The sequence below is a fragment of the Apium graveolens genome, unplaced genomic scaffold, assembly GCF_009905375.1.
Source record: "Apium graveolens cultivar Ventura unplaced genomic scaffold, ASM990537v1 ctg4246, whole genome shotgun sequence".
Classification (NCBI taxonomy): Eukaryota; Viridiplantae; Streptophyta; class Magnoliopsida; order Apiales; family Apiaceae; genus Apium; species Apium graveolens.
This window is the reverse complement of record NW_027418455.1, coordinates 100945-122793: the sequence shown is the minus strand read 5'-3', so window position 1 is coordinate 122793 and position 21849 is coordinate 100945. Positions and strand designations below refer to the sequence as shown.

Below are 21849 nucleotides of genomic sequence, written 5' to 3'. Positions count from 1 at the left end.
GCACCAAATTAGTTTCCACACACCTTTTGAGCACGGCACGAAGATTATTCAAACAGTCATCATACGAATGTCCAAAGACGGAGAAGTCGTCCATGAACACCTCGACATTATTGCCAATCATGTCAGAGAATATAGCCATCATACATCTCTGAAAAGTGGTCGGTGCGCCACATAACCCAAACGAAACTCTGCGAAAAGCAAACGTGCCAAATGGACAAGTGAAGGTAGTCTTTTCTTGATCCTCTGGTGTAATACAAATCTGATTATACCCCGAGTAGCCATCCAGAAGACAATAATACTCATGACCAGCCAACCTGTCAAGCATCTGATTAATAAACGGAAGAGGGAAGTGATCCTTCCTCGTGGCCTTGTTCAACTTTCGGTAGTCCATACATACTCTCCATCATGTGACTGTTCGAGTGGGGATGAGCTCGTTCTTCTCATTTGCTACCACAGTAATACCTCCTTTCTTAGGCACACATTGCACGGGGCTCACCCAAGAACTGTCAGAAATAGGATAAATGATTCCTGCATCCAGCCACTTCAGAATTTCTTTCTTCACCACCTCTTTCATGATAGGATTAAGTCTGTGCTGTTGCTCAACAGTTGGCTTACTACCCTCCTCGAGCAGAATCTTATGCATGCAATATGAAGGGTTGATCCCCTTGATATCTGCTATGGTCCATCAATTAGCCGATTTGAATTCTCTCAAAATCCTTAAGAGTTTGTCCTCCTCACTACCTGAAAGGTCAGATGCAATAATAACAGGTAATATAGATGCATCACCTAAAAAAGCATACCTCAAGTGTTCAGGCAATGGCTTAAGCTCCAAGGTGGGTGCTTCCTCAATTGATGGTTTGAGCTTTCCTTCAGCATTTTTGAGGTCAGAAGTACCCTGAGATTCAAATGGCATGTCCAGCTTTTGCCTCCAGGAGAAGCATTAAGATATTGTAATTGCTCATTGCCATCCTCGTCATTACTGTCAAAATCCCCCACTAAGTCCTTTTCTAATGCATCAGACATTAGCATATGATCGAGTTCTGAAGTAACCGCAGAATCAATCAAATCCACTTTTAAGCACTCCTCATCTTCTGTAGGAAATTTCATTGTTTTGAATACATTGAAGGTCACATCCTGATCCTGCACCCTTATTGTAAGTTCACCTTTCTACACATCTATCAAGGTACGGCTAGTAGCCAAGAAAGGTCTTCCCAAGATTATGGGAATCTTCTTATCTTCCTCAAAATCCAGAATAACAAAGTCTGCAGGAAAGAAGAGCTTATCCACTTTGACTAGCACATCCTCCACTATGCCTCTTGGGTAAGTAATAGAACGATCAGCCAATTGTAGAGACATGTAGGTGGGCTTTGGATCAGGCAAATCCAACTTTTTAAAGATCGACAATGACATCAGATTGATGCTTGCTCCCAAATCACAAAGGCATTTGTCAAAAGACAACTTGCCAATGGTGCAAGGAATGGTGAAGCTACCTGGATCTTTAAGCGTTGGAGGTAACTTTTGCTGCAGCACAACACTGCATTCTTCCGTTAGAGCAACGGTCTCAAGGTCATCCAGTTTCACCTTCCTTGAAAGAATACTCTTCATAAACTTCGCATAACTAGGCATTTGCTCCAGCGCCTCAGCGAAAGGTATATTGATGTGAAGTTTCTTGAACACCTCCAGAAACTTACCGAACTGCTTATCCAGCTTTTGTTGTTGCAATCTCTTAGGGAAAGGTGGTGGAGGATTGAGTTGTTTCTCCCCTATATTACCCTCAGGCAGAGTGTGTTTAACAGTAGTCTTCCTTGGTTCCGCCACTTTCTCCTTTTGCTTGACTTCTTCATCTCCAACTTCAGCTTCTCCTTCTTTTGCCTTTTCAGCATCAGCAACTTTCCCAGACCTTAAGGTAATAGCCTTGACTTGCTCTTTAGCTTCCTTCCTTCCTGGCACTTCCGTGTCACTGGGAAGTGTGCCAGGTTGGCGATTGAGCACTGCATTGGCTATTTGACCGATTTGATTTTCCAAGGTCTTGATCGACAACGCCTGACTCTTGTATAACAGCTTAAGTTCCTCAAAATTAGCACTATTAGGTGCAGTTGCACCTCCCTATTGAGGATATGATTGCCTTTGAGCATATTGCTGTGGTTGCTGGAATCCAGGTGGATTAAACTGTTTACTCACACCTTGCTGATATGGTGGCTGAATAGCATTCTGATTATTACCCCAGCTGAAATTTGGATGATTTTTGTTGTTAGGATGATAAGTAGCTGGCACAGGCTACCGTTGTCACTGATAATTATTCACATACGGAACAGATTTGTTAACAAGAGAACACTGATCTGTAGCATGAGAACCTGCACAAAGCTCACAAACTATAGCTATTTGATTGACTCCATAGGTAGCTAGAGAATCGACCTTCATAGACAATGCTTGGAGCTGCGCTACAATAGTGGTGGCTGCATCGACTTCCAGAATACCTGCTACCTTCCCAGGCATCATCCTTTGAGTTGGGTTTTGATGCTCATTTGCAGCCATAGTCTCAATAAGATTATAAGCCTCAGTATAGCTTTTGGCCCACAAGGCACCTCCAGCTGCTGCATCGAGCATGGGCCGAGATTGGGCCCCTAAACCATTATAGAAACCAGTGATCACCATCCAATCGGGCATTCCATGATGTGGACATTTTCTCAACATTTCCTTGTAGCGTTCCCAAGCTTCGCACATAGATTCTGTAGGTTGCTGCGCAAACTGAGTAAGAGCACTCCTCATAGCAGCAGTCTTGGCCATTGGATAAAACTTCACCAGAAACTTTTGCGCAAGATCTTGCCAAGTAGTGATGGACCCAGCTGGTTCAGAATGTAACCAGTCCTTAGATTTATCCCTCAGTGAGAATGGGAAAAGCCTCAACTTGATAGCCTCATCAGACACACCATTATATTTGAAAGTACTGCAGATTTCGACAAAATTCCTTATGTGCATGTTGGGGTCTTCAGTCGCAGCTCCTCCGAAAGAAACAAAGTTCTGCACCATCTGAATAGTGCCCGGCTTGATTTCAAAGGTGTTAGCTTGGATAGCCGGATGAAGAATGCTTGACTGAATGTCATCAATTTTAGGCCGAGAAAAGTCCATAAGAGTTGGATCTGCCGGAATAATACGATCACCCATGATTACTGGCTCTTTCTGCTCACTTCCTGAATCCGAATCTTCAAAGTCTATCTTTTCCGGAGTATCAAGAACTTCGTATGTCTCCTCAGCTGTATCTAAAGTCCTCTTGCGAGTACGAGAACGAGTTTGCATAAACACTCACAAAAGTACCTGAAACACAACCGGAAACAATAAGTAACACGTCTTAATCACTGAGTCATAACGACCAATGATGGTAAGTACATAAACTAAATAAATACGCCGAGTCCCCGGCAGCGGCGCCAAAAACTTGTTAAGGCGAAAACACGCGCTAATGTTCACGCAAGTATACGCGTTCGCAAGTAATATATAATACTTTCTAGTTCGTTCCCATAGAGAATCAGACTAATTATGTTCAATTAAACTCACTCACCAATGTATGATTACTTCTCAATGTTAAGACAATAACACTTAGATTTGATTAACTAATTATGAACTATAATTAACTACTAGAATTAAACAATTAATTAACACTTAGAATTAACAATATTAAAACACTCATGAGATCATAACTTTATTACTACTTCCTTCAGTAGTCATTGTTATTACCCTTAGCATGCAACATCGATGATATTAATCGAATAACACGAAACTGATAAAAGCCAACTTTTATTGTACTAATACCATTCTACCAAACATCCATAATTAAGATAGAAGTTGAATAGGCATCAATTATGTTGAGTCCCTATATGTCTACAGAAATTGACAACATAATGATTTAAGAACAAGTTATTCCTTTTGATTACATAGGGCGAATAAAATGGTTAGAGTTACCCACTAATCATCCAGACTCGTACTTGAACCTATGCTAGCATGGCAAGTTCTAAATCTCGAGATCCACCGTCACTTCACAAGAGATTAACACCCTATCTTATATGTTCGCGACGCACAAAAGACGAATACGCACAACCAATACTAGATATCATACAATCATCACACACTAAGGTATTAAACAACTAACTAAAGAAGTACATAGTAAACCCGTTACGACCCCATGATCACGATTAGCCCATGTTAGCACTCATCGTCATCATGGGTTCATATGAAAACATGACAAATAAACACAAAAGAATAATAACTAAACTAATTATATTAAACAAGAGTACATCACAAGAGTAAATAGGTTCAAAGCAAAGAAAACTAGCATCTAATGTTACAACGAAATAAAGAATCACAAGAAAATATGCTTCCTCTTCGTTGCGATGTGCTAAAACGGTCTTCTTCCTTATCTCCTTGATTAATACAACGATCCAACACACGTGAAACATCTTTGAAATCTACTTATATAGGAGTCCCATAAAACCCAGATTACTCAGAAGTTGGAAGCCAAACAGAATTAGAAGTCTAAAATATTAAATTTGAAATTACGACCCTGCGCGGCCGCTCAGCATAGGTGAGCGGGCGCTCAGCTTCCTGCGCGCTGAGCGCTGAGCGGGCGCTCAGCTTCCTGCGCGCTGAGCGCTGAGCGGGCGCTCAGACCCCTTCTGGAAAAATGGTCTGTTTGCTCCGTTTCTTCGCTGTAATCTGCTCCTCTCTTCCCACTTGCAATGCTAGACACATGCCAAGGCCTATTATTGATGAATTCTCCCCCAAAATGTAACTAATACTCTGAAATGCACAAACACTAGAAAAACACATCAAATACACAAAATACTTGATTTCAAGACACCAATTTAAGCTATTATAAGACATTCTAAGTGGTATAAAATGCCACTTATCAATTATTACGTTGGCAACAATTTTAAATCTAATTTAAAATCATAAACAATGAGCGGCATCTAGTAATACATCATTGTTACCCAAGTAATAATAATTAAATTGGTGATCGATTAAACCTTTTGTGTATAATGTACAATGTACTATAATCCTTTTAACCATATATTATAGATTAAACTCGAGGCATGTTATGTGACATCCTCTTCATAATTTAATCCTGGTTTCCTTGATCGATGAGTAGACTATAACATCAAATTAACATTTGAGCATGGCCATGCATTTCATAGTCTAACTCAAACAAGCGGCCAATAATATCACTCCTAAAATAGGAGGGTTAAATCATTTCTAGATCATTCATATTTCTCATATGATTCATAATATACCCAATATACACTTTTATCATCACCCGATCAAAGGTAACTTTTAATGCAACCAAAGTATATTAATTCTCATATAGAAATATAATGACTTTAAGTCTATGGACCAATACATCATTATCACTATGAGAATTACTTATGACACAACAGACATGTAGAATCTCACATTGGGTCTTCCAGCACCATGTATATAATACATGTGCCTGTGTTTTGACTTTAGTATCCCTATACCTATGATCAATGAGATGTGATCATCAGTCAACATTCACACTAGTCTTAATTCATTATTATTGTCCCTTAATAATAATACTCGACTAGGGATCTTTAGGAATATCGATACTATTCTCATAATCTCATTTCTAAGTCACGTACTTAGAAATATAAAATTACATATCATATTCCAAGGACATTTATTAACCTTATATTTTATCGCAGAAAATAAAGATATGATAAATTACTAAAGAATAATCCATATAATCAGAATTAATAATCCAAATGTTTCATAATATAAACATAATAGTGTTATCTCTAGGGCACAAACACTAACAAATATAAACAACTTTACACAAAAAAACTTACACTAGTTCGCAAACCCTGGACCAACCACCTTCCAAAAGCTTCTTCTTTGCTTCTTTGAATTACGCAATTGAACAGCGCAAGCTAATCCTCACTGGAGGTTAAATTTGAAAATAGGCAAGTATGAGCGAAAGAAATGCTCAGCAAGATCATTATAATGAATATAGGGTCGTTTTGATATAAAACTGGCATCTGCATTAGAGTAGAACATTTAAAATCATAATTGTTGAATCATAAAATTTTAGTTGAGGAATCCTATAATTGATTCCTTAATTGTATTCAAACCATTTTGATATTTTTGAGCGAAATGCTTCAGCAATACTTTGAATCTTGACGAGAATAAAACTCGTAAAACAGTGTTTAGGGAAATATCGTAAACCACAATAACATGAAACAATGATTATGGATTGAATCATAAACTTTATTCAAAACTCAACTCTTGATATTAGTATTCATTTTGATGTCATATCAAATTAGATATCAATACGAACTTTGATGCTCACAACCTACCCGCGCTAAAATATGGAAGTCAACTTTAATCATCTGCATTAATACCACATATGATATTTAACAACAAGTTAAATATCAACATCAATCAGCAACCGAATCAAAACTGTATTCCACCTTTATTCAAAACCAAAACAGTTGATAAAACATTCCTTATAAGATTATCAAAATAATATAATAATTTAGATTGGAATCCTCGAATGACGGTGTGTTGCCGCCGGTGATCAGCCGCGGAGCAACACCGGTATGCCGAAGCATATCCAACTAAACAAATGGGGCACCCAAGGCACATATTGGCCTAAAGGTATTATATCCTGTATATACCTAAATCTCCGCTGGACCGCCGCCACGGCCTCTTACGCAACCATCCAATCTTAAAACATTTTATTGAAAGGGGTCATAATACTCGACACCCTTATAAACTTTTATTCGCCCATTTACTTGGGCATAAAAACCAAAACAACGTCATCTTTCTCAACATCCAAAACATTTATAAATCCAATCATTTGATATGTAAAATCTTTTAGCTATTCTGAACATAGAATAGCAAAATAGTACTTGCATAAACAGAATCATTTAATTCAGCGATATGTAAAACATTTATCTATTACGAACTGAATAGGGAAAGCAATACTTGCATAATAAGCTTCAAAATAAATATCACTTGAACAATAAGTGATGATAGGGATACTTTCCTTTGAGATTTACTAGTTAGTCACACTCGCAAAGATGCATCTATTCTGACATTCTGTCTCAAAACATCTTCGTCTTTCTTTTCAACACTTTACTGATATGCTGCTCCTGCGATTGCTAGAAGCCAGATACCTAATACCATTCCATCTCATTCTTTATCCAATGTCTTGTCCTGATCAACTCGAATGATCCGCATCTATAATTAAAAGATATAACTTTAATCGCCTAAACGATAATCACTCGACGAACTGCGCATCAATACCTTATCGTCTACCCATACGATAGCGCACACATAAATATAACAGACAAACATAGGACTCTTGATCGACATATGCACATAATTCACAAAACACGTAAACATATAACTCAAGTATCACATAATTCATATAACACACGCCTCGGTTCGTCAAAAGGTTCGACTTGGTATGTTTAAAACTGAAATCGGGCCAACAATATGATTTATCGATCAATAATTAACTCAGAATGACTTGTAAAATAAGCGACCTTTCAAAACAGAAGGATTTAGGTCTCGAAATTATTTTTAATGAAAGCGGGATATTTTTCTGAGTCTAGAGGCGTTCGTTTCGTATTAAACGGACGAACGGTTGATTTATTATGATTTTTTGAACATTTTTCAGAATTAAAACGGGTCTCCGAATCATTTTATAATTAAATAATAGGGCTCGAACACCCGAAAATAATTTTATAAGAATTATCGAGCCTGGAAAATAATTTAAAATAATATTTTAAAGTTGAAAACTATTTTTTTTGGAATTTTTAAATCAATAATAATAATTAAATCTAATTAAATAATCAATTAAAATTAATTAATAACTAATTAAATTAATTAATCAATTAATATTTAAATTTATTGACTAATTAAATAATTAATTATCAACTAAAATTAATTAACTAAATAATTTGGATTTATTTTTGAATTAAAATAAATTTTCAGAATTAAAATAATGATTTTCAAATAATATCACATATAAACACCCAAACATCAATTCCAATTATCATATAATTCACTAAAATTCATATAAAATGACATAAACAATTCTAAATAATAATAATAATAATATTTGGAAATATGGGATATTACAAGGTATTTGGCTAAGGCTCCATCAGAAGATACTGAAGAAGCTGAGGAAGGGGATCAGGAATCTCTGATCTCATAAGAACTGATTATTATTGAAGGTCTTCCAGCTCAAGCCAAAGAAACTGCTACTGATACAGTTGTAACCCCTCATGTATCACCTATTAAAGCTGCAAATGATGCTGAAGAACACACTGAAAATTCTGAAATAGATATTCATAATTTGAATATACCAAATGTTCTTTATCTGGAAGCTCCATCTACAGAAGCTCAGCAATTTCCAACTCAAATTCTAATTTTAAATGCTGAGATACCATCTACATCAACCACACCAGCTCTGGAGATAAATTTTGATGTTCAGAATTTAAATGAAGTTGTTCCTGAATCTCCAGTTGCTTCACAAACTGTTGTGTTGTCAGAACATAATGAGTCTTCCTCAAGTTCTGAAGACAGTGATTCTGCTAAGACTCCAGTTCCTATACTAGGAAAGGAAGAATTGGTGAAGAAATTTGTTGAAAAGGAAGCACCTATTCCTTGGGAGGATACTCACAGAGGTGTAGAGTGGACCAAGAAGTGGAATGACACTGATTTCATTCCAAGTTCTAACATTCTGACAGAGCATATTGCTAAAGATGATGAGTTGCTCACAAATGCTGATTTCAAGAAACAACTCAAGATCACTGCTCTATCTACCAAACATCTTCAAGGTCTACATTCTTCTACTCTTGAGAAGGTTGATACATTAAAGGAACATGCTGATAAGCTAGATCTACAGCTTAAGCTTGAAAAGAACAGATATATCAGACCTACTCTTGCGAAAATTGAAGCCATTGAGAAGATCCAAGAGAAGCTACAGGCCCAAATTGATGAGGTCCTGGCTAACCAAGTTTCTCAGAAAGCTCAATTGGAAGAAATCCAATCTTCAGTTGAACTTCTTCTTTCTCTCTTACTTCATGATGATGCCAAAAAGGGGGAGAAGGTAGTTAAGTCCAAATGCACACCTACTGAAATACTGAAGAAAAAGGATGATAAAGGTGATGACCAGGGAAACTCTGATAAGAGTAGAGGTCAAGGATAAGTTCAAGAAAAATCATCTACATAGAATAAGTCAAGTTCTGATGTTGTGAATGCTAAAAGACTAAAGTCAAGTTCTGATAAACAAAGTCTGATGTCAAGTTCTGATATTCTGATTCAGTCAGGATCTAAAGACTCTCAGAAGTTTTTACTGAAAGTGTTTGTCCTAAATCCAATCATGCATGATGAGTTAGGAAGAACTTTCTTGTATTCCTATTTGATTTCATTGATATTAATAAAAGACTTGTTATGTTTTTATTATGGGCTTTATCTATTTAAAGTGTTTTAAATAAGATGTTCCATAGTTTAGAGTAAAGATTCTAGAATTATAATGAGATTATAATAGTGAGATCTAGAAGATGATAACTCTAGACTTAACAGTTCCTGATCATAGGATAATTAATCGGATGTTAGTGGATCTGCAAAGATTGGTACATACTATGCTTGCTCCCTTCAGGAGGATGTCTGTTCTCATAGGCATTTATGTGGTGACACTATAGCTAGTATGTAAATGCTTATTAGGGAATAAGTTCACTGAACATGACTCGATAAGTTGAACAACTAATGGAGATTACTCACGTGTCAATAGTTATTCACTGAGTGATAGTTGTACAAGTGTCCTTAGACTTGAGATCGTTAAAGTTATCTTATATATAATGAACTGTGCTTTGGTTTAGTCCTTAGTCTCAAGGACATCCATTAGGTCTATTCTAGGCATAGGGATTTGTGTATAGAGATAGTTAACGTCAATAGAGGATCTACCCCTTCCAGTATAGGAAGAGAATATCCTATGTTATTCTTAGTACGCGAGTTCTGGAATCTCTGGCTAGAGTGTATGAAATTAGAAAGGAGTTTCTAATTTGCATTAATATGAGCTTTGCATTATGCATAAGAAATCATATGATTAAATTTGATAGGCCTGACACGAGATCCATGTCTTGTATTTAATCGGGATATTATAAGGGTAGAAGGAATTCATTGTACGGTAACTAGTCACTGACAGGTTCTTGGTATTCTAAGCAGTGAATTCATATTATCCGGATAGTCGCGATATATTGAGAAGCATCACTCACGATGTAGAATAAATATAATTAATCAGTTAATTATATTTAGTGAATTTTATTATTCATGTAAATAATTAATAAAAGTTTATTATTATTTATTTCTACTACCGGCATAATATTGAACCTACAGGGTCACACCATAAAAGAATATTTTCTTTGATGAAATAATGAGAGAGAATTATTTTCTAAATAGTTTAGAAAAAGAAATAATGATTAAAATAATTTTAATTATTATTAGAGCATTTTATAAAGATAAAATGTGGGGCTAATATATATATATATATATATATATATTGATATATTATAAAAACCCTAGGAGAGCCCTATAAATAGAATGAGATGGCTCATTCTAAAAAACAATTTTGATTTTGTGAAAACCCTAGCCTCTATCTTCTTCCTCTCTCTCTCTCCCAAAAACTCCATTTTTATAAAAGCTCGGTTTTATAAAAGGTTCATCGAAGAGGATCGTTCTTGGTGGATACCAGTAGAGTGCTTCACACACTGAGGAGCAACTGCTAGCACTCCATTTTTATAAATCTTCGATTCACAAGGTATGGTCACGATTCCTCAGTTTTTCCCTTTTATACGTTTTTCTATATGTGCGGTATATGGTTTTTACAGAATAAATGTTATATCACGCTTCCGCTCATCCATAAATTCCTTCATTTACAAACTCTGAAGCTAAAGGGGAAGCAGACTACTGTTTATTACAAAAATCCTAAAATCCAGACACTTGATGAGGAGATAGCAAGACGATTATTTCTGAAAAAAAATCCAGGAATGGATTTGGAAACTCTCAAGGAGGAAGAAGCTAAATTTGCTGCTGAGAAGATAAATCTTAAGTCTAAAGCTTCTGATGCAAAGAAACCTCCAAGGCCTAAGGAAAAAGGCATTGTGATCAGGGAAAAGTCAAAATCTGAGACTTCAAAGCCCAAGATTAGATCACAAACTGAGATTGATCCTAAATCAAAAGGAAAAGAAAAGGTTGGTGAACCTTTAAAGATTGAGAAAAAGATAAGTTCTTCCAGTCCAGTCTACCAAACTATAATGCATGATGATGATTTGATAGAAGATGAAACTTTTCAAATTCTGAAGAAAAGAAAGATAATTGAAGAATCTAAAACAACCTCTGACACTGCTCAAGTTGTTCAGGATGAAGAACAACAAGCTACAGAAGAAACAGCAAATTCTGATCAAGTTAATTTGGAAAAGATGACAATTGCTGATAAGAAGAAGCTGTTATAGAAGAAAGCTACTCCAGTTGAACCAAAATCCAATCTCTTGATGAATCAACTTGCAACATTTGGATTGAGATCCAAGCAACCTAGAGATAAAGCTGGATTAGGTTCTGATGAAGAAAAAATACAAACAGGAGTAGAAGTTACTCTAAGAGACCCTTTCATGTTGACAGACAAACCATAAGAATAAATCAAATAAAAGCACCTTGACAAGGTGTTGTCTGCTCAAATCATGATAGATGCTCATGATAAGGAAAATCTAAAGGAGAAATTGATTTTATTTCTCTATGATGGATTAACTTACAGACTAGCTGATACTGATGTGCTAAAGAAGTCTGTCAAAGAACTTCAACATATTCATTATCTTCTGGAAGTAAAATATGATGTTACAAGAAGATGGTCAGAATATATTTTGAAGGCTATAAAAGATCTATTCAGAATCTCTGGTATAAAGACTTCTCAGTATATACCAATAATTACTGAAGATGAAGGAAGAGAAATTTATATGCTGAAGAATTCTGCTAAGGTGGAAGTTATTCTGAAAGGAAAATGTTTATGTTATAATGAAAACTCTTCACATCCTAGAGTTATCAGACTTGGTGATGGACTTGAAAGAACATCAATTCAAGCTCTCAGAACTGCCATTTATCAGATTGGTGATCGTAAAGATGAAGAACTGATACAGGTCAAAGCATAGTTAGTTGAAATTCTGAGGAAAGCTGAAGACAAGTTGGTAAGAGATTTTGTTAAGAATCATTATGGATTCAGATTGATCCAGTGAAGTTGGTAAAGCTGAAAGGACTGTAAGTTATAGTTAATAGTCTTATTAAACTCTTATTGTATTTGAACTTAAATGTTTTTGACATCATCAAATCTATTAACTTGTATATTTTGCACAATTTACAAGTTGGGGGAGATTGTTAGATATATTTGAGATGTCATGTCTAATATGTTTCATGTTTAGTTTTCATATCTTAACAAACAGGAAATATCAGTACTTACTGGAATCAGTACTTACTGGAAGTCAGAACTTAAGGATATCAAGACTTAGATTATCAGAAGATAATATCAGAAGATGGATATCAGAACTTAAGTACTGGAGGACTAACAGTTAAGAAAGGAAGCTGATTTACAGGAAAAAAGATCGGGACTAATACAAAAAGAAGATATGCATGGAAAGAGTTAAAGGACTTGAAGAATTATATAAGATATTTGATTGATAATTTTAGGAGACAGAATTATATTCCATATCAATTAGAAGTTATCTTGTAACTGTGTACTATATAAACACATACATAGGTTTACACTATATGTGTTATCATTATCGAGAAGATCATACATTGTAACCTAGCAGCTCTCGTGATATTTGTTCATCACTGAGAGAGAACAGTTCCATTGTAATAGAGTTTATTATATTGAATATATCTGTTTACTGTTACTTTTGTTCGAAATCGATTTGATTGTATTCTACAATATATTCAACCCCCTTCTATAGTGTTGTGTGACCTAACACTTTAATCCTGATGGAAAGAAAATTGGACTTCTGAAGCTGGATGATCTATCTCTTGGAAATTCAAATTTACATAATCTTAGGGCTGCCATCTATCAAAATAATGGATCAATAGATGAACCGAAAGATTATAAACAGAGGATGCAATGGTATTTGGATGTAATGGAATAAAATCTTCTAAGGAAGTTTCTTGAAGATTTTCCATACTGTGTTAGAGTTCAGAATGAAGAGTAAAGTTTGATATTCACTGAAGTAAGAAAGAATGTGTTTACTTGATTTCTGCATTTAGATAGTTTTAACATCATCAATTGGAACTTGTACATTTTTTCATAATGCACAAGTTAGGGGAAATTGTTAGATATAATTGATGATATCTGGACAGAAACTATCAGAAGTTCTTATAAGGACTTATATCAATATTTACTGAAGAGTGATGTCATCAGTAATTATATCAGTACTTGATGATCAGCAAATGATGTCATCAGGATTTGTCACCTCAGTAGATATTCAAGGGGAAATAGGAAAGCAGGAATTCAAGGCGGTGAAGGACTTTATCTCATAAGCAATCATACATGGATATGTTTCCTTATTGTAATAGAATAGGATTCCTTATTGATTATGTAATTGTGCTCTAATTAAAGCACAGATTAGGTTCATGCTATAAGCATTGCAAATATTGTTATATCATTCACATAACCTAGCAACTCTCCAGGATATTTGTTCATCCTTTTAAGAGAGTAAGTTTGTAATATGTTTTTATTTGTTAATATAAAAACTGTTGATTACGTTGAAGCTTTGTTGAATTATTTGCATAAACTGTATTCACCCCCCCCTATAGTTGATTACGGACCTAACAATTAGCTTCTAACTTTGAAGTGATAATATCATCCTCATCATTTTCACTTTCTCGAGCAGGATCATTACTCGGAAGGTAATCACTTTCACCCGCATCTTCATTAGCTTACTTCAATTTTCCTTTTCCATTTTCACTAACTGACTTAGTTTGGAGTAAGCCAAGGGCATCAAGCTTCTCTTGATTTTTAGCAACATTCTTATTCCTTCACATTTCGTATTCGTTGCATCCCTGACCTTCAACTGACTTTACCGTCTCTTTACTTCCTCCAGATTCAACTAAACCAGCTTTTCTAGCACCAGTTACACTTCCATCTACGTCATTCACTGCAACTTTTAGACTTGGTTCCCCTGTTTCACGATTCGCATCTTCTTGGCTGAACTGCATTTTTTTCCTTGTGGCTGATCTTCATTCCTACTCAGCATTCATGTACTTCATTCTACGTGTTTTCTCAGCATTGATGTTTAGTAGGGTCACAAAAGTCCTCTTCTCGGCATATGTTTCCTTCATTTTAAAAGGTTTGGACTTTGGCCTTACAATCATGTGCGGCTGCATTTGCTTCATTGGTGGCACATCTAGATCGACATTGGTGTCAGTATAAAAATCAACTTCCGCTCTCCCATTAATGATATCAGTTACACCTCGATCATCTGTTATAAGCTCCCAGCCTCTATGTTTGATGTACACACCTCCAATCTCATCATATTCCAGGTCCTTAACAAACTCCATCAACACATAGTAAGAGAAATAGTCATGTTCCACGTCATATATTTTACACTTGTCACCAACATACCTAGTCTTCATGAAGTTACCCAAATGGTGCAATCGAATGGTCACCTTTTCACCGTCCATCCTGTACGAAATACCAAAAATACATTAGTCTATTTATAAACTTGACTTAAGATTAAAGATGCATAAAATGAAAAATTAAGATTAAATATGCATAAAATAAAAAATTGAGATTAAAGATTCATAATATGAAAAATGAAGATTAAAGATGCATAAAATGAAAAATACAGATTAAAGATGCATAAAATGAAAATTGCAAATTAAAGATGCATAAGTTAAAACACATCAGTCAAATTTTTCAAAAACAAAAAATTGAACACATCACTCAATTTATTATGAACTAACCTTGAAATTAAAAATGCATAAATTTAAAAGCACATCAGTCATTTTACAAATAAATTAACTTGATTAGAAATTAAATCTCTGAATCTAATTCCAATTTTCACATTTATTTAATTTACCAAGTCGAAAACCTTTGAATTAATCTTGTGGTTGATATGACGAAACCGGAATTTATGTTACAGGGACATCTTCTCTATACCAGGAAGTTTCATGATCTTTTTCTTCTATTATAGATCGAAATAGAGTGTCATTAGAAAACTGAGCACTTATATCATCTTCAACTGCATCATTCTCCCCTTCCGTATCATGAACCTCCATTGATTTCTTCTTAATCGGATAATTGAAATTTTTTTCGATGGGATCTTCTATGTAAAAAACTTACTACACTTGTGTTTCTAGGACAAAAGGATCATTTTTCTGACAAACTCGGTTAAAATTAACTCGAGTATATCCAAATGAATCCTTTTCATCTTTATACCAAGTACACTTAAACAAAACAACATGAAAGGCTCCCCAATAGTCGACTTCTAATATTTTTTCGATTGATCCGTAATAACTAGCTTCGCCGACTGATGGATCAGAGTGTTTTGCACTCATAAAACTAGTGGTTAGTGATATCAAGTAGACACCACTATTTTGTGTGGTGCACTTGCGATCTCTCTACTTTTTGTGAAACCTATAGACATTTACTATGTACCTGTTGAACCGCTTAGCCTCTCATCTTGGACCCTTTGCTAATGAAGCTAGTTCTCTCGAAACATTTATTTTTTTTCATAATTTTATCCCTGAACCAATCACATACTTCATCCATATGTGCTCTTTCCCTTTTATAACGCTTAGAATGTGCATTATTGTCCATTGATGTATGATGTTTTCTTGAAATTAAAAAAAGTATGGTATTTTAGTTTTCTTAAATTAGAAGAATATTTTATATACTTAATGTGTAAGATCTTATGACTTATAAATTTCCATGATGACTTACTCAATTAAGTCTTCCATTTCCTTTTCATTATAATTAAATAAAATGTATTGATGGGCATTGATCCAAATATCTTCAAGTAAGTTGATATCTTTCCCTGTTTTGCTTTTCCCCCGGCCAGGATACCCGCCTTTTTCTGTATTTGAAGTTGGAGCTTCATTCAATGATTTATTTTCACCATCATTCAGAAACCTTGCACAGAATGTCAAACATTCATCAGAAAGGTAACCTTCTGCAATGGATCATTAGGGTTTTCTCTTATTTCGAACATATTTCTTAAGTACACATAAGTACCTCTCGATTGAATACATCCACCTTTCATGAACCGGTGCACCGTATTCGATTTCCAAGCATAAATGTACCAATAGGTGTACCATAATGTCAAATAAGTTATTTGTAAATATGTTTTCAAGTTGGCAGAGTATTTCAATACTCTCCTATTATAACTCTTAAATTTCATCAACCTCAATAACTTTATAACATATACCTCTTAAAAATTCACCAAGTCTTCTCAGCGGTACAGCAACCTCAAGCTTTAACAATCCCTTAAGAGTAAATTGTAACAAGTATTGGATGATTACATGTGTATCATGACTTTTGTATCCCACTACTTTCCTATCTTGCACGCATTTGCTAATGTTGGAAGTAAAACCATAAGGGAATTTAGATTTTTCATGCGCTGAACAAAGATTATCTTTTTTTTTGTTCATCATGTCAAACTTCACCGCCCTAATTTCAAGGTGTTTTCCATCAGTAGAGGTGGTAGGTTGAAGGGCCTTTCTAATACCCAAATCCTTCAGATATAACCGAGCTTCTAGATGGTCTTTAGTTTTACCACCAATATTCAACAAGGTTCCCAAAACACTATCACATATGTTCTTTTCTATATGCATAAGTCCAAGTTGTGTCGAGTTAAGTTGTCCTTCCAATATGACAACTCAAAAAAAATTGACCTTTTATTCCAAGGGTTGACATCGGAACTGACTTTTGTTTTTTTACCCACCCCACCAAATGAATTCTCGTAACCATCCAAAATTTCTGTAACTTGTCTCCCAGTTAACATGGGAGCACTTGTTCCAGCCTCCACTTCACCATTAAATCTTCTTTTGTCTGATCTCCACTTGTGGTTAGCATCTAAAAATTTTCGATGGTTCATATAACAAACTTTCTTGCTATGCTTCAAATACATTGACAACGTCTCGTAGTGGCATACGGGACAGGCAAGCTTCCCTTTTATGCTCCACCCCGACAGCATTCCATAACCTGGGTAGTCACTAATTGTCCATAGGATACTTGTACTTAATATATGATTTGATTAGTTGCTGCATCATACGTTTCCACTCTTGTTTTCCATAGCTCTTTCAACTCCTCAAATAGAGGCTACATGTAGATATCGATATTATTTCCCGGATAATTCGGGCCAGGAATAATGGTTGAAAGAATTAAGTTTTTCGGTTTCATATTTAGCCAATGAGGAAGGTTGTAGTTCACGACTATAATTGGCCATGTGTTGTGCGTGGCATTCATCTTGCGAAATGGATTGAACCTATCAGTAGCTAAACCTAATTTCACATTGCGAGATTCGGATGAGAAATACGGAAACTTGACGTCCATAGTCTTCCAAGCTTTAGCATCAGCCGGATAACGTAACTTCCCGTCTTTCTTTCATTCAACCGCATGTCAAACCATTTGTTTAACAAAATCTTTACACATAAATAGTCATTGGAGCCTTGGGACCATTGGAAAATATCGCATTAGTTATACGGGAATTCAACTATTTTCATCATTCGCTTCTTGTGCCACAGCTTTCCACCTTGAAACACCGCAAGTCTTGCAAGAAACTTTATTTTTATTCTCCCCCAATATAAGATGCAGTCATTCGGACATGCATCTATCTTTTTGTAGTCAAGACCTAGATCCTTTATAATATTTTTAGCGAAATTACAAGAGGCAGGTACATTAATACCGGGAACAACCCCTTTTAACAACTATAATAGCTCTCTGAATGTAGACTCGGTTATTCATTTTAAACACTTCCAATGGTACAGCCTAACTAAAAAATTAATCACGAGAAATTCTTGCAACCAGGGTAAAGGGTTGTTTTCCAACATCGACAAGTCGATAAAATTTTCGGGCATCTACATTTGGTCCCATGTTACCGTGTGTCACATCTAACATCTCGTTAAGATTATCTCTGAATCTGGCATTTGGTTCAAAATCCATATTATCGGTTTTTTCTACCAGTAAAATAACATCAGAAATCCACTTAACGAATGACAATGTTGGTCCACAACATATCAGGTGACTCTCAACATCAGCGGAAGACCACCAGAAGCGACTTTCACACTTACGACTATAGGTATACTATCCTAAAGTGACAGTATACTTAAGACAAACACTTATGACAATAGGTATCCTAAAGTGAAAGTATACTTACAAAAAACACTTATGACAAGGGCACTTTATTTCTTCTCCAGTAGAGTAATTGGCCATCGCTTTCTTCACAAACAATTTCACTCCATCGATATAATCTTTGGTATACTTGGGAAGATTCAACGAAGTATGACCTTTTTATGTCATACATATCTACTATAAGTAGGTATATTATTAGCCATATAGCCTACATATCAGATACCCTGCACCTAGAAGCTCGGCTATCATAACAGAGCAAGTAATTATGAATCGTCGACCTTTAAATAATCATTTATCAAATAGTCTCGGGGGTTTATTTTTATTGTGTTAGGCCCGTAATCAACTATATAGGGGGTGAATGCAGTTTATGCAATCAATTCGACAAAGCTTCAATAGAATCATCAGTTTTTATATTAACAGATAAAAACTTATTACAAACGTACTTTCTCGAAAGGATGAACAATTATCCTTGAGAGCTTCTAGGTTATGCTTGATATAATAATGTTCGCAATGCATATAGCATGAACCTAATATGTGCTATATATAAAGCACATCTACACAATCAAATAAGGAATCTTATTCTATTAGAATAAGGAAACCTATCCATGTATGATTGCTTCTGAGATAAAGTCCTTCACTTCCTTGAATTTCTGCTTTCCTTTTCAATATTGAATATCTACTAAAGTGACAAATCCTGATGACATCATCCTCTAATCATCAAGTACTGATATTAGTACTGATAACGTCACTCTTCAGTAAATGCTGATATAAGTCCTGATATGAACTTTTGATAGTTTCTGTTGATATCATCAATTATATCTAACAATCTCCCCCAACTTGTGCATTATGACAATATGTACAAGTTCCAATTTGATGATGTCAAAACTATCTAAATGCAGAAATCAAGTAAGCATATTCTTTCTTACTTCAGTGAATATCAGACTTTACTCTTCATTCTGAACTCTAATACAGTATAGAAAATCTTCAAGAAACTTCCTCAGCAGATTTTCTTCCATTACATCCAAATACCATTGCATCCTCTATTTATGTTCCTTTAGTTCATTTGTTGATTCATCATTGTGATATATGGAAGTCCTGTGATTAATGTAACTTTGAATTTCCAAGAGAGAGTTCCAATTTATGTCATAGTTTATCTCTTAATTGTTCTTGATTCAACCTTAAGCTTCTCCCAGACTCTAGAAAATAGATTATTTTCTCTTCAGCATGATCAATAACAATTTGCACTGATATGATATTCTATAAGTCTTCAAGCATCACATTGTCTCCAATTTCTTTCAAGTTAGAATGCTTTCTTAAAGTCAAAGCATGTCCTACAAATGGAGCATCAGCATTTATCTTCCAAGACCACTTGTGAATCCAGGTTTTCTAGATTGAGAACTTCCACTATAAATATTCTTTAATATTTCAGAAGAATCTCTTATAGTTGTTGGTTTCTTACTTCCCCATAGTAGCTTCTTCTTTTCTTCAAAAGTAAGTTCTGGCTTATCAGAGACTATGTCTTCAAAATCAGGATTTGATAAATCTGCTTGAATTTGATTTGAGAAATCAACAACATGAGTAGAATAAGAGGTTGTGATTGGTTGAATAACAGCTTCTTATTTAACTTGAGCAATATCAGAGGTTAATTTCAATTTATCAGCCCAGTCAGCTCCATAAATCTTCCTTCTTTGGTGAGATTGGATGATTTCTTCTTCTTCAGTAATTTCATCAGTATCAAAAGATTTAGCAACTATATAGATTGGATCTATCAGTATTTGTGATTTAGTTGCTTTAGATACTGATTTCTTCTTCACAACAGCTTTGGCTTTAGGCTTTGAAATCTTTGACTTCTCTCATATCTTCTCTTTTCCTTTATGCTTCCTATCAGCAGTTAAAATAGCTTGAGATCTTAAAGATCTTTCATCCTCTGCCTGATTTACCTCCTTTATAACTACACCTTTAATTGGTCTGTTAGAAGGATCATCTTCATAAAGTTCTTGAGAGATAACAGCAATATCAGCATTTGCCGTCTTCATTGAATTCTTGAAGTCTTCCTTCATTTGCCTTTGCTGTTCTAGATCAACTCCAGGATTTTCTCTTTCAAAGATTCTTTTACTCACCTCGTAGTCAAATGCTTAAATATTTGGATCCTTGTAAAATAGAGTTGTCTTTCTACCTTTTACTTTCGGAGTTTGAAGATATTGACTTGCTTCAGCACCAGCTTCTATCTCCAGAATACCTTGGTCTTCATCAGCAGTTATGACTTGTAAAGATTGTTGCTTTATTGTTTTCACAGTCAATTCTCTAACTCTTCTTTTATTTCTCTTACTCTCTCCACCTTTTCTAGATTGAGATCTAGTGATTTCTTTTGATGAACCACTAATCCAACTAGCTTTTCACCTCTTCTCCTTTCACTATCTTTTGGTTCCCCCTTATTACCTCCATCAGGATTTTCATCATCAGTATTTGTCAATGTCAGCTATCTGCATTTAGATTTAAAAAATTTCTCCCCTTTTTGGCGTCATCACCAAGTAGTAGAGAAAGAATCAGCTCCATTGAATTTTGTACCTCGGTAAGTTGATTAGGAATTTGAACTTGTTTAGCTTTTAATCTAGCTTGATTGGCTTCAATTGCAGTTTATCTTAAAACTAATGGTGCAATTTGTTTCTGAATTTCCTGATGAGTATTCAGCTTTGAAGTAATAAATGATTCTTTGATCTGATTGATTTGAGAAGTAGTTGCTTCTTGAGTTGTATGTAAGGATCTAACTATTAGAGTAGATGCTTTCAGAAGAGTCAGCATATCAGGATTTTAAATTTTCCGTTCAGCTGTTTCCAGATGCTCAACAGCATTTGTTCTGGAAATAGAATAGGTATCATCTTTCCATTTAGCATTCCAGATAGCATCTAAATAATCCTTCTTCTTCTTGACATCTAACTATTTCAGTTTCTGTTGCCTTACATGTGTAGACATATCTTCAGGGAAGAAAAGATCATCTTCAGGATCTATAAGAACATTAGAAATATTAGCTTCTTCATCATCATTAGATTCTTCATTTGCAACTGGATTGTGCACTATCTGCTGAACTTCATCACCAGCTTCAGCATGTAAGATAGAATCAGAAATTGGTGCAGTATGTGATCCAGCAGCTTCAGAAGCTTCCATACCATCAGCAGTTAACTCCACATCTTCAAGAATTGTAGATAAATGAACTTGAGCTTCTAAATTTACTTCCAGAACCTTAGTTCTCGTAGAGTGCTGTGGTGACCCTGAAATGGATGAAACTTTATGAATGGACCGTTATGGTACTTCATCTTCAGCAACAACAGGGATTACCTCAGGTGGTGGAATAGTAGAGTGAATGGACTATTTTTCAGCATAAATAGGGATTGTTTCATGTGGTGAATAGTAGATTATATGGACTGCAAGAAAGTTTAAGT

At 35.1% G+C, this 21849-nt stretch overlaps 1 non-coding gene across 1 annotated transcript; it reads left to right on the top strand.

The window, feature by feature from the left end:
* The first annotated feature begins 2665 nt into the window (after positions 1–2665).
* Positions 2666–2772, top strand: LOC141701632 (small nucleolar RNA R71). The gene has a single exon (XR_012566861.1). It is a non-coding gene; the product is annotated as a small nucleolar RNA R71 (small nucleolar RNA).
* Positions 2773–21849: the final 19077 nt, after the last annotated feature.